The sequence below is a fragment of the Salvia miltiorrhiza genome, chromosome 5 (genome assembly GCF_028751815.1).
Source record: "Salvia miltiorrhiza cultivar Shanhuang (shh) chromosome 5, IMPLAD_Smil_shh, whole genome shotgun sequence".
NCBI lineage: Eukaryota > Viridiplantae > Streptophyta > Magnoliopsida > Lamiales > Lamiaceae > Salvia > Salvia miltiorrhiza.
In genome coordinates this window covers 30,788,661-30,804,718 of record NC_080391.1, presented here as the reverse complement: position 1 = coordinate 30,804,718, position 16,058 = coordinate 30,788,661, and the positions used below count along the sequence as shown (strand labels likewise).

The following is a 16,058-nucleotide window of genomic DNA, read 5'->3' as shown; positions in this document are numbered from 1 at the left end:
AAGGCAATCACATTAGGGAATTCACCTCTAGCGGAGAATTGGGTCTGATCGGATTGAATTTTATCATGTGGTTGTTGCTTCTTAAAATCTTAACAATGAACATCTCGTGAGGAATGTGAAAGGCTAAGAGACTTAGATTGGTTGGAGATGTGAATGGTGAGGAAGTTTTCTTGTGAACTATCTTTTGGTGTCGTGACTTTGCTTGAGGACAAGCAAAGGATCAAGTGTGGGGGGGTTGTTTAGCCCTATTTTGTGATGAATCTCTGGGTGTTTACGTGTTATATTGACTTTTATTTTGGTCTCTTTCACTTAAGAGTTGAATGATTTGAGCTTTTGTGCTAATTTTGTTGTCTCAGGATTTTGTGCTCACATTGATTGATATGTGAACAAAATTAAAGTCAGAATTTAGTTGAATGGTCTGAAGAAGAATCAAAGTTCGTCTCGATACGAGTTCGTAGGCGAAAACGGATCCAAAATCCGACTTGAAACGAGGGAGAACAGGCCAAAACAAAACCGCTGCGCATTGCAGTAGACGGCGGGCGCCGTGGGACGGCGGCCGCCGTGCCCATTCTGCGAAAGGCCCTCACGGCGGCGCCGTTACACGGCGGCGGCCGCCTCTGTGCAGATCCGACAGCACGATTTTTCGATTAAAAACCCCTTTCTAGGGTTTTACTTTATCACTTCCGCCCCCAGCAGCCTCCACCTGCGATTTTATGTTTTTTCCCATAGTTTAGATAGATAGAAACATTCTAGATACTTGTGGATTCCGCTAGATCGTTGATTTCATTGGATCGATTGTAAGTTCTTCATTTTGATTAGTTAATCTTTACAAGCTTTCTCGTTATTGCATTGCTTAGATAATCGTTGTTCCATGTTCAATTGATGAATCGTTGTTCTTTAATCTCGCCTAGATAATCGTTGTTTATGATTGATTGATTTATCTAATGCTTTCTAGATTGCTAGTTAAAACCCTAGGTTTCTTAGTTTCCTGCGTTCTTAATCTGCTTCCTTCTCATTCCGCCTAGATAGATTTATATGCTTTCTGTTGATTCTGCATTAGATAATTACAAGCTTTATTTAATTACGCGCTAGTTAATCGGAGAGAGTGCCAGACCCAGCTTCTGATTAGAGTGTTTAGGTTTTCTTTCCTGTTTCCTGTGAGTAGCACAATTGAAGCCCTGCTAAGCCTTCCTTGAGAGACGACTTGAGTCACCTTACCGCCCTAGGACGACCTCGTTTAAATTCGAGTCCATCCGCTAGGTGTTTTAGGATGAGTCAGACTCCATATCGGCAACATATGTTTCGCCAAATGAACCGCTCTACAGTTCCCTCGTCAATCTTTGACACGGACTCGGCTTCTACCCATTTGGAGAAGTAATCCACTGCCACAATAAGAAAACATTTGCCCCTGGTGCCGTAGGCAATTTCCCGACAATGTCTATGCCCCATTTGTCAAATGGGCAAGCAGCATACATTACTCCCATAGCCTCGCATTTGCGAACGAATTCTCTGGCGTCATTAGTAATGGTTGGCCAATAAAACCCTATCCGGATGGTATTTTGTATAAGATCCCTGAATCCCGTGTGTCCACCACAACAACCTGCATGAATTTCTGTCAAAGCAAAGTGATTTATGCCTAATTGTTCTAATTTTAGGGGTTTGCATGTGCATATTTTAAGTTAAATCTTCTGGAAATTGGTGCGTTTTATGGTGTATTTTATGCCTTGCAGGAGATTTAGGTTTTCAAGATGAAGAGTGCAAATGTTGGAGAGTTTGGGCTAAGAATCGTGTTTTTGTGCATACTCTGGCATGTAAGAGAAGCAAAGCCTCGCTTGCCAGAGCAGCGAAATGGGAAGCCAGAGAAATTCCCCAGAGGAATCGAAGCGAGTGAGGAAGCGCCAGAGGAATCGAAGCGAGCGCGGAAGCGCCAGAGAAATCACTTCGCTGCTGGAATCATAAGTGCAGAGGAATCAAACGCCAGAGAAATCACCATTTCTCTGGAGTCAGAGAAATCATCATTTCTCTGGAGTCAGCGAAATGAAGAAGCCAGTGTAGCCAAGTAATCACCAGAGGAGTCAAGAGTCAGAGCAGAGGGGATAGAAGTCCATTACAGTGGAATCGAATAGCCAGAGAAATCACCATTCCTCTGGCGAAAGCCAGAGCGGAAGCCATTCCGCTGGCGAGAGCCGCGATTTCCGCTAGGGTGGAGATGACTTGTAGAGCGCGTCACAGCTGGACTTACCTTCCTTTGCACGATTCTATTCCTTTTAGAGTCCGGTTTTGCATGGCAACTTTTATGGTGATCCAGAAGGATTTGAAGTCTATAAATAGGGCCATACTTTTCATTGTAAAAAACTCAATCCCTTGCCCTAATCTTTAGTTTCCGCTAGGCAGCCAAAGCTTAGGTTTATTGCTTTCATAGTTCTAGTTTCGATTCATGTTCTAGTTAGTTTAGTTTATAGTTCTTTTAATTCATGTTTTAGAGTAGTTCCCGTTTAGAGTTGTATTTACGTGACAGATTACTTCTCGAGACGGTTTTACGGTATTTCTTTAATCAAGTTTATTTATTTGCTTTTAGTTGCGTTCTTTAAATTCTGCAATTTAAATTCTGCCTTTTTAATTATGCAATTTAGTTTATGCGTTTTATGATGCTTTCCTTTAAATTATGCAATTTAGTTTTATGCTCATTAGATTAGAAGCTTTTAAAGTACAAGTATTTAAATTCCAAGTTCTTTTACTTTTATGCGTTTAATTCTTGCCTAGGGTTTAATAGTTTTACGCCTAGATAATTTTAAGATTAAGTTTTTAGTTAAGTTTAAATTACAAGCATTAGTTAATAATTCCTTTTTTCCTAGTTAAGTTTAATTCACGTTAATTTACTTTCCATGTTTTAGTTTAATAATCCTTAGTTTACGGTTTTCTTGTGACATAATTAAAAGCCCTTAAAGATCTTCCTTGAGAGACGACATTGGGTTAACTTGCCACTACTAGAGTGTCCTTGTTCTATTGCAAGTCAATCTAGATGTGTTTCTAGTTGAGTCAAATTTTGGCGCCGTTGCCGGGGAAGGTTTTAGGCGTTTTAATTGTGTTGCTTTTACTTGCTTGATTTAAATTTCTGTTTTTCTCGTTTTTACTTTTCTTTTCTTACCACCCGATGCGTTTAATCCGTGTGTTAAGTGTTGTGTATGCAGGGACGCCGTAGTCTAAAAAGAAAACTAACTTCCCCGCTGGATAACACTCGCACACATACCAGAGCAGACGTGTTATACTCTGACTCTGATTCTGAAGCCGGCTCTGCCTCTGACCGAGTAGAGCAGGACACAAACAAAGAAGAGATGGCTCAGAACATGGAGTAAATGGGAGATTTCACCCGGCCCGTCATCGGAGACACCAACACTTCGGCTATTGTGTTTCCCACCGCCGTCAGAAATTACAATCTAAAGCCGAATGATTCAACTCTTTTACCTCTGTTCCATGGGATGCCGAGTGAAGATGCCCTACAATTCATCCGTGATTTTTGTACACAAGTTCAAACCATTCCATTGCTGAATCTCACGGAGGACCAACTTAAGCTCAAGTGCTTCCCCTATGCACTTAAAGATCGGGCGAGAACATGGATGCTAACTCTGCCGCCCAACTCTATCACCACTTGGGGAGAAGCTTGTAAGAAATTCATGCTAAAATATTATCCCAGCCACAAGACTCAGGAGCTAAGCTCGCAAATCATGGAATTCACCCAAGGAATGGACGAGCCCTTTCATGAAGCTTGGGAAAGATTCCAAGAACTCCTCCGCCAGTGCCCGCAACATCAATTTCCCAACGTGATGTTGATGCAATTTTTCTACGATGGGTTAGTGCAAACTGCCCAATTCATGGTGGATAGCACTGCAGGAGGTAACATAGCTCGAAAGACTGCAGCAGAACTGAAGGAGATATTCAAGACCTTAGCCGAGAGCTCCCAGCAGAAATCAATCCGTGAAAAGAAAGTTGAGGCTAGCGCTGTGACGAACCAGTATGAGCTGCAAAAGCAATTAGCGTCAATCATGCGCGAAGTACAGCAGCTCAAGATGAGCCATACGAAAGCTGCACCTGTCCCTGCGCAGAGCATAAATTATAATGAAAGCAATGGTGGATGGAGAGGTCAGCACCAAGGGAATTTTCAGCGCAATCAATTCCAGAGTGCACAGCAAATTCCAACGCAAAAACAATCTCTGGAGGATACGTTGCAATCTCAGGCTGCCACTATTAAACGCCTTGAGACCACCGTAGGGAAACTGTCGGGCGCGCTGGACCAGCTACAGCAGCAGCAGAGCCAAACTCATCAAGCGCTAGCTCTGGCGAGGATGCCAGAGCAGACTAGGAAGCCAGAGCAGAGGAGAGAGCCAGTTCTGGCTTGGCAGCTAGAGCAGAGGAGAAGGATGACGGAGCAGAGGAGAGCACCAGAGTTGATAAGGCCAGAGCAGAAACTTCACAAATCAAGTACGCCATATCAACCACCGAAGCCCAGCCCGCATTTGCCACCATCAAGTGTTGATCCAACCCAACCATTACCAAAGAAAGAAGATCCAGGGAGTTTCATTATTGGTATTGGCTTGGGTCGAGCTGGAGAATTCACGGGCATGTTAGACTTGGGTGCGGCAGTCAATTTGATGCCGTATGCTATTTTTCAGAAATTGGGCAGGAAGGAAGAAGAGCTTAAAAGCACGAAAATAAGACTTCAACTAGCTGATGGGGCATATTGTAGCACTCGTGGTATTTTAAAAGATGTTGAAGTCATGGTGAGAGGAATCACGGTGCTAGCCAATTTCGTGGTGCTCGAGGCAGGGCATGACATTATAGGAAACAATGGGCAACTTGTTCTACTTGGTCGGCCTTTTATGGCTACTACCCAGACGCGCATTGATGTGGGTTCTGGAACTTTGAGCATGGCCGGGTCTGGTAGATCGGTAACATTCTCCGTTTTTAATAAAAAGCCTATTATTTCTAACTCTTCAATGCATATCTGTTCTCTTGTGGAGATTGCTGACCAGGAGGAAGAAGTAGAAATTTTCAGAGCTAACTGTCTTTCTCCATCTATGCCTATTCCGCCATCGCTGATTACTCCATCTATGCCGATTCCGCCAGCGCTGACTATTCCAGCTCTGCCGCTGGAGGACAGAGCAGAAATTCTTCGAACAGCTCAGAACAGCATGCGCCAGAATTCTGCTAAGGAGAAGCTGATGTGCACCCGCCCGGAAGAGGACAAAATTATACAAAATTTTCTTGATAATTTGCAGGATGAGGAGGCCATTGAAGATCAATTTTTGGCCAAGCTTCCACTCGACGTTGATGCCGTTCATGAGGTACCAACTACCGTGAAAGAGGATGCAACCGTTGAGGAAGAACGGGCTGATGTGCTGCCGTGCAAGGATAATGTCGTGCTAAGAGTGCAGAGTGCACCATCTTTGGAAGAGAAGAAAGAGGAAAGATCTCGACATAATTCTTGGTTCGAGAGAATGATGAATGTGATGAGCTCTGCTTGCTCACTAAGAGGACCCGCAGCTGAACTGGAGGATGATGTGCTTTCACGAGGACTAAGTCAGCTGATGTTTCATAGCGATTTTGGTTAAGGGATCCTCTACGTCGGGCTGGCGACTCTAACTCTAGCGCTTGGTGGGAGGAAACCCACCGTTGGTTTGTTTTTAGTTTTTGTTTTTCTTGTTTTTCATTTTTGTGTTGTCTTTCCTAAGTTTTGGTTGCTTGCGCGGATACTTTGATGTGGTGTTCATGTTTTGACTTCAGCACTGCAGTTCTAACTCTGTCGACAGCGCAGCCGCACCAGCGCGTCTCTGCACTTTTCCGCGCTGCACCTTTCCACCGCTGCACTTTTCCGCGCTGCACTTCTCCGCGCTGTACTTTTCCGCGCTGCACTTCTCCGCGCTGTACTTTTCCGCGCTACACTTCTCCGCGCTGCTCTGCCAGCGCTAATCTGATTCAGCGTGGCCACTCTTCTTCACTCTGCCACAGACCGCGAATTCCCCTCTTCACCACCTCGCACGATGCTTCAGTTTCTCCATGCCGATAATAAGGGACATTTTCTCAACTCTTCTTATTTCTTTTGTGCCCTGAGGACATGGCATGCTTTAAGTGTGGGGGGGTGTTTTATTGCGCATATGCTTTCAATTGGGCGAAATTAATTTTTCTATGCTTAGTTTTTGGTCTCTAATCTGGCTAATTTTTATGAATTTGTGGAAGAGAACATGGTTTTCAATGTGAATTTCGGGTTTGTGAATGAATGGTGGTTATTCTTGTTTTACTCTTGATATATGTTTCTTGATTGTGCAAAGGATTTGAGTTTTGTTGCAACATGTTTGTAAGTTAGTAAAACGTGATTTGTCCGGTAGATTGCCTACGATCGTATCTTATCTGTGAAAATGTTGGACGAATTGCCAACTTCAAATTTAAAATTGCCAGCTCTGAAACATCTGGCCTGTTCTGAAATATGATAGCTCTGAGTCTCTGCTTCGCTAGTCTAACTATGAGCATGGGAAACCACGTGAAAAGACTTTGGATTACATCCAAATGGTTTTTATTTCATGAATTATGGCTCAACTGTCGAAAATCTTAAGCACACAAAGTGTGAAAAATGGTGATATTGATTATCAAGGTGATCAAATTAGGGAATTCACTTCTAGCGGAGAATTGGGTCTGATCGAATTGCTTACATTACTCCTTTGTTGCTTCTTAAACTTTGAGTTACTTGCATAATCGAGAGATGTGTATTGATTGTAAAATTTTGAATTGTCTTTGAGAATGTTTGGATGGAAATTAGCATTGTTGAAATCAATCTCTTCCTAGGATTCATAGGATTTTGCTTGAGGACAAGCAAAAGGCTAAGTGTGGGGGGGGTTGATTTATGCCTAATTGTTCTAATTTTAGGGGTTTGCATGTGCATATTTTAAGTTAAATCTTCTGGAAATTGGTGCGTTTTATGGTGTATTTTATGCCTTGCAGGAGATTAAGGTTTTCAAGATGAAGAGTGCAAATGTTGGAGAGTTTGGGCTAAGAATCGTGTTTTTGTGCATACTCTGGCATGTAAGAGAAGCAAAGCCTCGCTTGCCAGAGCAGCGAAATGGGAAGCCAGAGAAATTCCCCAGAGGAATCGAAGCGAGTGAGGAAGCGCCAGAGGAATCGAAGCGAGCGAGGAAGCGCCAGAGGAATCGAAGTGAGCGAGGAAGCGCCAGAGGAATCGAAGCGAGCGCGGAAGCGCCAGAGAAATCACTTCGCTGCTGGAATCATAAGTGCATAGGAATCAAACGCCAGAGAAATCACCATTTCTCTGGAGTCAGAGAAATCATCATTTCTCTGGAGTCAGCGAAATCAAGAAGCCAGTGTAGCCAAGTAATCACCAGAGGAGTCAAGAGTCAGAGCAGAGGGGATAGAAGTCCATTACAGCGGAATCGAATAGCCAGAGAAATCACCATTCCTCTGGCGAAAGCCAGAGCGGAAGCCATTCCGCTGGCGAGAGCCGCGATTTCCGCTAGGGTGGAGATGACTTGTAGAGCGCGTCACAGCTGGACTTACCTTCCTTTGCACGATTCTATTCCTTTTAGAGTCCGGTTTTGCATGGCAACTTTTATGGTGATCCAGAAGGATTTGAAGTCTATAAATAGGGCCATACTTTTCATTGTAAAAAAATCAATCCCTTGCCCTAATCTTTAGTTTCCGCTAGGCAGCCAAAGCTTAGGTTTATTGCTTTCATAGTTCTAATTTCGATTCATGTTCTAGTTAGTTTAGTTTATAGTTCTTTTAATTCATGTTTTAGAGTAGTTCCCGTTTAGAGTTGTATTTACGTGACAGATTACTTTTCTCGAGACGGTTTTACGGTATTTCTTTAATCAAGTTTATTTATTTGCTTTTAGTTGCGTTCTTTAAATTCTGCAATTTAAATTCTGCCTTTTTAATTATGCAATTTAGTTTATGCGTTTTATGATGCTTTCCTTTAAATTATGCAATTTAGTTTTATGCTCATTAGATTAGAAGCTTTTAAAGTACAAGTATTTAAATTCCAAGTTCTTTTACTTTTATGCGTTTAATTCTTGCCTAGGGTTTAATAGTTTTACGCCTAGATAATTTTAAGATTAAGTTTTTAGTTAAGTTTAAATTACAAGCATTAGTTAATAATTCCTTTTTGCCTAGTTAAGTTTAATTCACGATAATTTACTTTCCATGTTTTAGTTTAATAATCCTTAGTTTACGGTTTTCTTGTGACATAATTAAAAGCCCTTAAAGATCTTCCTTGAGAGACGACATTGGGTTAACTTACCACTACAAGAGTGTCCTTGTTCTATTGCAAGTCAATCTAGAGGTGTTTCTAGTTGAGTCACAAAGTTAGCCTTATCAGGAGATAAACATTTCAGTAAGGGATGGGTGAAGGAGCGCTTGTAGAGTTGATCATTGATCAAACAGTAGTTCTCGTATCGAGCCCTCTGATTGGACTCTTTGTTCAGTCGCTCCCCTGTTCTAAGAAAGTGTATAACTGGAGCCCGCTAATCGTCCCGGATTTCTACAGCAAAAACTTGGGAAGTCCCCATTCCTCTGGTGTCGCAAAGCAGCGTGATCTCATCATTCCACGTCTGCTCCACTACGCTGGCAACCCGTGCCAATAAGTCTGCCCGGCTATTCTCCTCTCGCGAGATCTGTTCTATTATGAATTCCACAAATTTTTTCTTTAATTCAACAATTTTGCTGTGATATGCCCGCATCCGATCCTCTTTTATGTGGTATCCTCCCGAGAGTTGCTGAGCTACCAATTGTGAGTCAATTCTGATGGTGACACATTCCGCCCGCAACTCTGACAAAATATGCGCTGCTCTGACCACGGCCTCATACTCGGCTTCATTATTGGATATCTTACAGGTGAATTTAATAGCGAATTGGTATACCTCTGATCCTGGAGAATTGATATACACTCCGATCCCACATCCCTCTTTTGTAACCGATCCATCTACGAAAGCCACCCAAAACTCTTGCACAGGACGACGAGTAGTTTATTGAATAAAATCCGCAAGGGCTTGGGCCTTGATAGCCATCCTCGGCTCATAATCCACATCATATTCCCCTAACTCCACGGCCCATTTCACTATGCGTCCTGAAAGATCTGGCCTTCCCATCACATCTGGTCTGAAGGGTAAGGCAGTTCGAACCACCACGCGACTTCCTCTTTCCTTAAAAGTTTATTTCAAGGAGAATGACACGAATTTTAATAAAAACTGATAAAAAGTTGTTTGATGACAGAGCCATGTACAAAAATAGTGTTTAAAGGTTCTAATTTTAAAGTTGAGAGCGAGATCATGTACAAAAATAGAAAGTAAAGAGATTGAGATAAACATTTTGGGGACACCCTGTTAGGTCCGGAGGGTCTCGAATGGGTGTATGGGGGGGAATACACCTATAGGCTATTTTTCGAAAATGAAACTTTAAATACAAACTGACTCAACCTTTTTAGTGAAAAGAGTTTTGTCAAAACAAGGTTGACAACTGATACTGAATACTCTTCAGTAAAGAGTTATCAGTTAAGTCAAAGACCTTAACTGATACACGTAAGGCTTCAGTCAAGTTTGTTAAACAGAGAGATGTTATGAATCTTATTGACTATCTGAAGATAGATCAGTTAGACTAATAACACACGCAGCGAAAAATATTTATTTGGAAATAGCCTGTGATATTAATCAAGTTGTCAACAGTTAAGTTTCTCTTTGCAATTAATCAGTTTTCAGTTTAGGAAAGTAAGAGCACAAGTAAGAAGGTAAATACTGAAAGCTGTAACTAACACAGAATTTTACGTGGTTCGAAAAACACTTCTTACATCCATAGTCGGTTGATCAGACCAACAACTTCACTAGGCATGTGCCACCGGGTGCACAACAAACCGATGCGTGTGCTTACGGGTGCACAACAAACCTGAACGTGTGCTTACGTGTGCACAACAAACTGAAACAACTGAAGAGCCTATCTTCAGTACCAACACACTGGGTTGGATTTCTCACTCCTAACGCACATTGGGCACTAAGATCTCACGGAGACAGAACACTGGTCTGAACTCCTTTTCGACACAAACTCTCAATTCGGTCCGTTGAAAAGAGGTTTGAAAACTTGCCAACTAAACCACGAAGAACAAGTTCTTTGCAGTTAGTTTTACCTAGGCTTTGGATATACAATATTTGCCTAAGTTCTAAGAGAATGTATGTAATCTGCAGTGACTGGTTTTTGGCTTTGTGATTCTCTTCTTCGATTTAAACTTTGAGAAGGCTTGATTTTGCTGAGTAACGAATTCGGCAGCGTTTCAGCTTATGTTGTTGAATCGGTGAAGATTGAAGTGATCCTCGAGCGCAATTTATAGGAGACGTCTTGAATAGATCCGTTGGCAGAGATGGTCTTCAAGATTTCTTCCGTTAGAGAGTATTTTGAACTTGGGATGAGGCTTCAATCTTCGAGGTTCCTTGTTTGGTGAGAACGGCTACTTTGAAGAGCAAGAGATAGGACATCTCTGAAAAGGTAATCACCAAAAGGAATGGCCTCTGCAGAGAAAGGACGATCCTCAGATCTCTGCATTTAATGCGGCTGTACTTCTGGAGTGCCTGGCTTCCTTTGAACTTTAGAGGTTCAGTCCGAGGAAGAATATTTAACTGATACTTGACTTTAGTATCAGTCTGTTGAATCCTCGTGGCGCGCATTAAGTAATCAGTCGAAACTGATCCTTCGACTGATAAGTCAAATATTAGTTTTTGACTTTGCCTTAATCGTTACATTAGTCGGCATCTTCAGTCTTCAGTCTTCAGTCCTTCGTTCTTCAGTCTTCAGTCTTCAGAACAACAACTAAACAAGAAAAAGAACTCTAACACGTGAGTTTGAACAGTTCTAGTCTATTACAAGTGAAACCTATTGATTTTGGTATCATCAAAACTAGGATTAGAATATTTCATTAAGTTCCCAACAATTTCCCCCTTTTTGATGATGCCAAAATCACACAACGGTTCTAAACAATAAAAAGACTGAACTCAAAGCACAAGCTATTAAACAGGGTGAATAATATTCCCCATTAACAAAAGAACCTAAAACTTGCACTTTGAAGGAAGAACACAACAATTCAAACGAACAGAACGAAGACATAACTAAAAAACAGTAATCAGAGCCTGGACAAAAAGATATTGCCTTCAGGTTGAGATCAAAATGAAGTTCTTTTCATTAAAAAGATTAACTGATGAGAAATCAGTTGAGGTTCAGAACAAAACAGAGCAGAACCTACAAAGGAGTAAAGACAAAGAAAAACACATGGAAACCCATGGACTCCAGCCGTCTGCTTGTCAGCGCCTTGAACTTCTTTGATCTTTATCTTCATCTTCATGTTCCTGAGCTTGTTCCTTTCAGACTTATTTTCCATTGATTTGAGGTCTTACTGGAACGTCATCCTAAAACTTCTGGTGATCCTTTTGCTTTACCATCTTCAGTCTTTCGAGAAGATGCAAAGAACCATCTTTGAGAAGGTTTTTCTCTGACTTCTTGTAATACCCGCGCTTTTAATGACTTGTTTAAATGCTTAAGTTTGAGTAATTAAGGTTTTAGGAGAATTTGTTTAGAACTTTTTTGATTTACAGTTTTTGAGAAGTCAATATTTTATATCCAAATCATGTGGGATTTTATATCCGTATTTGAGATAATTATTTGAATGAGAACGATGAACTCGAAAGTGAGATATGAGTCCGTTAAGACGTTTTGGAAATTTTAATAATTTGATGATGAATAGTAATAATTACTATTTCGTCTTTTTGTCGACCTCCAAAATCTTACGTGCGCGTCGTCGAGAAATATTCTTAGTTTTTCGATACGAGTCCAATAATAAAAGTTTTTATTTTTGAACGATGAGTGAATAGTAAACCGAGATTTATCGATAAGCGAATATAGCTCGTTTATTAGAATTTCGAGAACGAGCTTGCGTTTTCTATATTTATATAGAATTACGAGTGTAATGAAAGTGAGTAGAAGTTGAGAGGGCGAGTAACGAAGAGTATAGGTAGTTAGTCGTTAAAACGAGACGAAACAAGATATTTAACGACTAAAATGATTAATATCCTAAATATCTAACCTACCATAGCCTTAACCACCCCCAACCGCCCAAACCCACCCACTCACACATATTACACGGCTGATTTCAGCCAAACACTTTAACTCACACACACAACACCTAAAACACACACTAAACTCACGCATAACACCATTTCTATGGTGTTGGAGCTTTCAAGCTCCATTTTGCACGAGAAGACGAGCCACGATCATCTTTTCGAATACGTATCTAGGTAGGTGTCATCTCTACCTTCATTTTGATGGTTAGATTTTTGAGTTTAGTCGACGTCGAAAAAAGTCGATTTCTCGACTTTATTTTTGAAACGATGTCGGATCATCGTGAATTTTTAATATGTTGTTCCTAGCATATAGTTGAGCATGTTTAATGAAGGAAGTAAGACCAAAACGAACCGTAGGTATGAAACCCATGAGGGCAGCCTCGTTTTTCGCCATTTAGCTCGTCTTTCGATTTTTGTTTGCTCGTTTTGACTCGAATTTTTTCAAGTACGAAAATTGTATGAATTTTTAGAGCATGATTATTTAAATTCGTGAAGTTTGGGACGTTTCATGATGAACATTATTGCATATATGTGTTCTACGATATCACATGAGCGTGCTAGATTAATTTGGGATTTTTTGAAAAATGCAAGAAACGGGAAGAATGAGGACCGAATGAGTTGATGCCCGGATGTAGATATTTGAGTTTTAATTGAGTTAATTTGAGCATCCCAATGTGTTTAGAATAATTAAAAGTATTTGTATTTAAATTTTGAGAATTTATTTCCATTAAATACAAATTTTCTAATTATTCGATGATTTACTAAGTTGAGATATGTGGAGTATGTGAAGTCATGTAAGTGAACTGGCACTGCATATGAGTTAATGCTATGTTAGTAAGACTACATGAATTATTTGAGCATTTATGAGATGAGCATGAGCAAGTTATTGAGCTTTTTGAATTGCGTGAGAAATGCATATAAAATGACAAGTATGAGAAGATAGCATGGATTAAATATATTATATTTAAATGAGATAAATAAATTAGAGAAGTATGTTAATTAATTAAAATTGGAATTTAGTATTTAAGTACTAATCCAAGATTTAATTGAGAATTATGAGCATATTAAATTGTTAAGATATAATTTATTATTTGAGTTTGATATCAATTATGTGCCTAAATGGAGTGAGTGTGAGAGTTATGATTAATGCACATAAATGTTGGTATCTGACACTCGAACATTTGGTTTCGAGTATAAATGATAGTTGACTGATGAAAAGTCTTTGATGTTTTTTGTTGTGTTGATGAGATGTCAAGATGTTAAGTTTTGAGTCGAGAGACGAGTTCACGTGGTGGGATTCCCGCGTTGAAATCTCGTGGCTGACGCTATGTACGAAGAGGTCATGCTGAAATTATTAGTGAATATTTTGATATATCATCAAATTATCACTATAATCTCTTTTTGAAATTAGGATTTAAGCATAGTCAATTCCTGTTGACTTGTGACTCAAATACCTGCCTAATGGAAAGTTTAACTTTCTAATGGGTTAATGGCTATAATTATTGATAACTTAGAAAGATGAACATTAGAGATACTAGTGTTTCATAAAAGAGTTTAGATTAATAATTGAGCTTTCTTTTTAATAACGATGAAGGTCCTTTTGGGAAGTAAAGACGTGGGGGAGAGAGTGATATTCCCCGTTGATACAAAGACGCAACGAGGTGGGTTTTTCTACGCTAATATAAAGATGTTTACGCGTTTTATGTATTGATTTATGATTGAACTGAAAATCTATTTTGAAGTTATTGCATAGCCAAAATATTTGAGATTTTAGTATGTTATCTATCTGTCTGAGCATAATGATATCGGTTCTACGCGAGGTAGAATTAGTGTACACGGTAATCGTGAGTCAGCTTTCAGGTTGGCCGATTACAGTGCTGCAGAGGGAGGCCTCCCTCTCAGTATATGAGTTAACAGATATGGTACATACTTGACAACATAGACTGGCCAGTCAACTTTGAGAAATGAAAATGAGTTTAGCGAACATAAGGCTTTTTAGATAAATCCCTTATGTTTTGCATGAGAATGGCAATGACAATATTTATAGCTTTATAAGCATGAGATGTTTGGCATGTGTTCACTGAGTGCTTTTGTACTCAGTCCTGCATATGTTTTCTAAATGTGCAGGTTGAGCCGATGTAGTATTGGTGCTGCAATGAGTGCAGTGTCGCAGCCCGACGTCTCGCCAGTGATAGCGTAGACCGGGTATCGATACGACTAAAAATAATGAAGTACAGAAGGAAGAACTAGATCAAACAACAAGCGAAAGCTCACAACAAAACATGCAAATATGAACAACAATAACATCATCTCAAAGACACAAATATTATCGGCTTCATAAGTTCAAAAGTACAGGGATTCTTGACAAAGTTTACAAAGCGGACATAGTTAAAAATTTACAAAGGTTTATAATTTATAGAGTCTCGCAGCAAAACGTGATCAGACTATATGTATGAAGACATATAGCCGAGAGTGTATTTCCTGATTAAGTTCAAAATATAAACATCCAACCTTAAAAGGCTACCGTATGAAATAGAAATACGGTAAAAGAAACAACGTCATCCAAAATAAGTCCCCGCCAGCACCAGACCGATCTTCCTCCTCCTCGCTTATCCTGCACATTTAGAAATACATGCAGGGCTGAGTAACAAGTACTGAGTGGACTTAATTCGTCTCAACAGTAGAGGGTAACATACAAGCTTATCATTAAAACTTGGCTAGTCAATTAGTTTCAAGCATAACATTAACTCAAATCATAATCATAAATATCATATCATTTAAGAAAGCTCGTATACTATGTATACTCAAAATAATGCCCACCTGACAAACTTAGCTTACTCTCGTCGTACTTGGGCGATCTTACTTCCGTCCTCTGCTCGTATCTTCAGATGTCACAACGTCGGAGTGGTTCATGAGATAAGATAAATAAAACTAGTCAGGAACTCCCTTACTATGTATATCATTCCTATCTTAATGCTATCCCATCACTCATCTTCTATATACTCCAACTATCTCAATCTCCTCAATATATACATATATCCTAAGAAATCACAAATCCTACTCTCGACTTGTCACTCAAGTAGGGCTAGACTAATAACAATCAAGCACATAGACATACATAGACACATAAGGCACGTAGAAACACATATACATATCACATACAAACATCATTATGCATTTTCTCAAATTAAAAACTTAACCAGTTTCACTTCAGAAATTTGGTGGGTAGTTGGCTGACACACTAAAGTATTTACCATAAAAATTTGGAAATCAAAATATTAGGAGAAGCTACTGAAAAAGGTGACTCTCAGGGCTGCCCTTCGACAACAATAGGTACAAAAAAGTTGCAAAACTACTCCACACTCAACATACAAACAAACATACTCAAACTCCATACTTCTTTAATGAAAACTCTTCAAAACTCATATTAAATTCTTATAACGCTCAAGAACAACAATACATAAACATTTGACTCATTAGGCTCAGCTCAGTGGTCAGAGCAGAGATTACTTGGTAGCCAGAGTAGTGTGAATTCAACAGACATAGCAGAATCAGCTCGGACACCAGAGCAGAATAGCTCGGCAGAGCATAGAAGAATAAGCTCGGCAGAGCAGAGCTGAATAGCTCGGCAGAGCAGAGCTGAATAGATCGACAGAGCAGAGCAGAATGACTCGGGAGAGCAGAGCAGAATGACTAGGCAGAGCAGAGTAGAATGACTCGACAGAGCAGAGCAGAACAGTCAGCTCGGAGGCCAGAGCTGCCTCAAAAATATTTTTTTCTAAAACCAAAGCACAAAAGACTTGAAAGTCCCATTTTTTGATAAACTAGACATTTTGAAACTCCACAAATGCATAAGAAACATTAATCCAACCTTAGATCTATCAATTTAAGTCACTT

General features: G+C 40.0%; 1 long non-coding RNA gene across 1 annotated transcript; it reads right to left on the bottom strand.

The window, feature by feature from the left end:
• Window positions 1–14,531: 14,531 nt before the first annotated feature.
• On the bottom strand, window positions 14,532–15,694 carry LOC131026433 (uncharacterized). The gene is made up of 2 exons (XR_009102299.1): window positions 14,982–15,694; window positions 14,532–14,775 (listed from the first exon to the last, which is right to left on the bottom strand). It is a non-coding gene; the product is annotated as an uncharacterized LOC131026433 (long non-coding RNA).
• Between the last annotated feature and the right edge of the window lie 364 nt (window positions 15,695–16,058).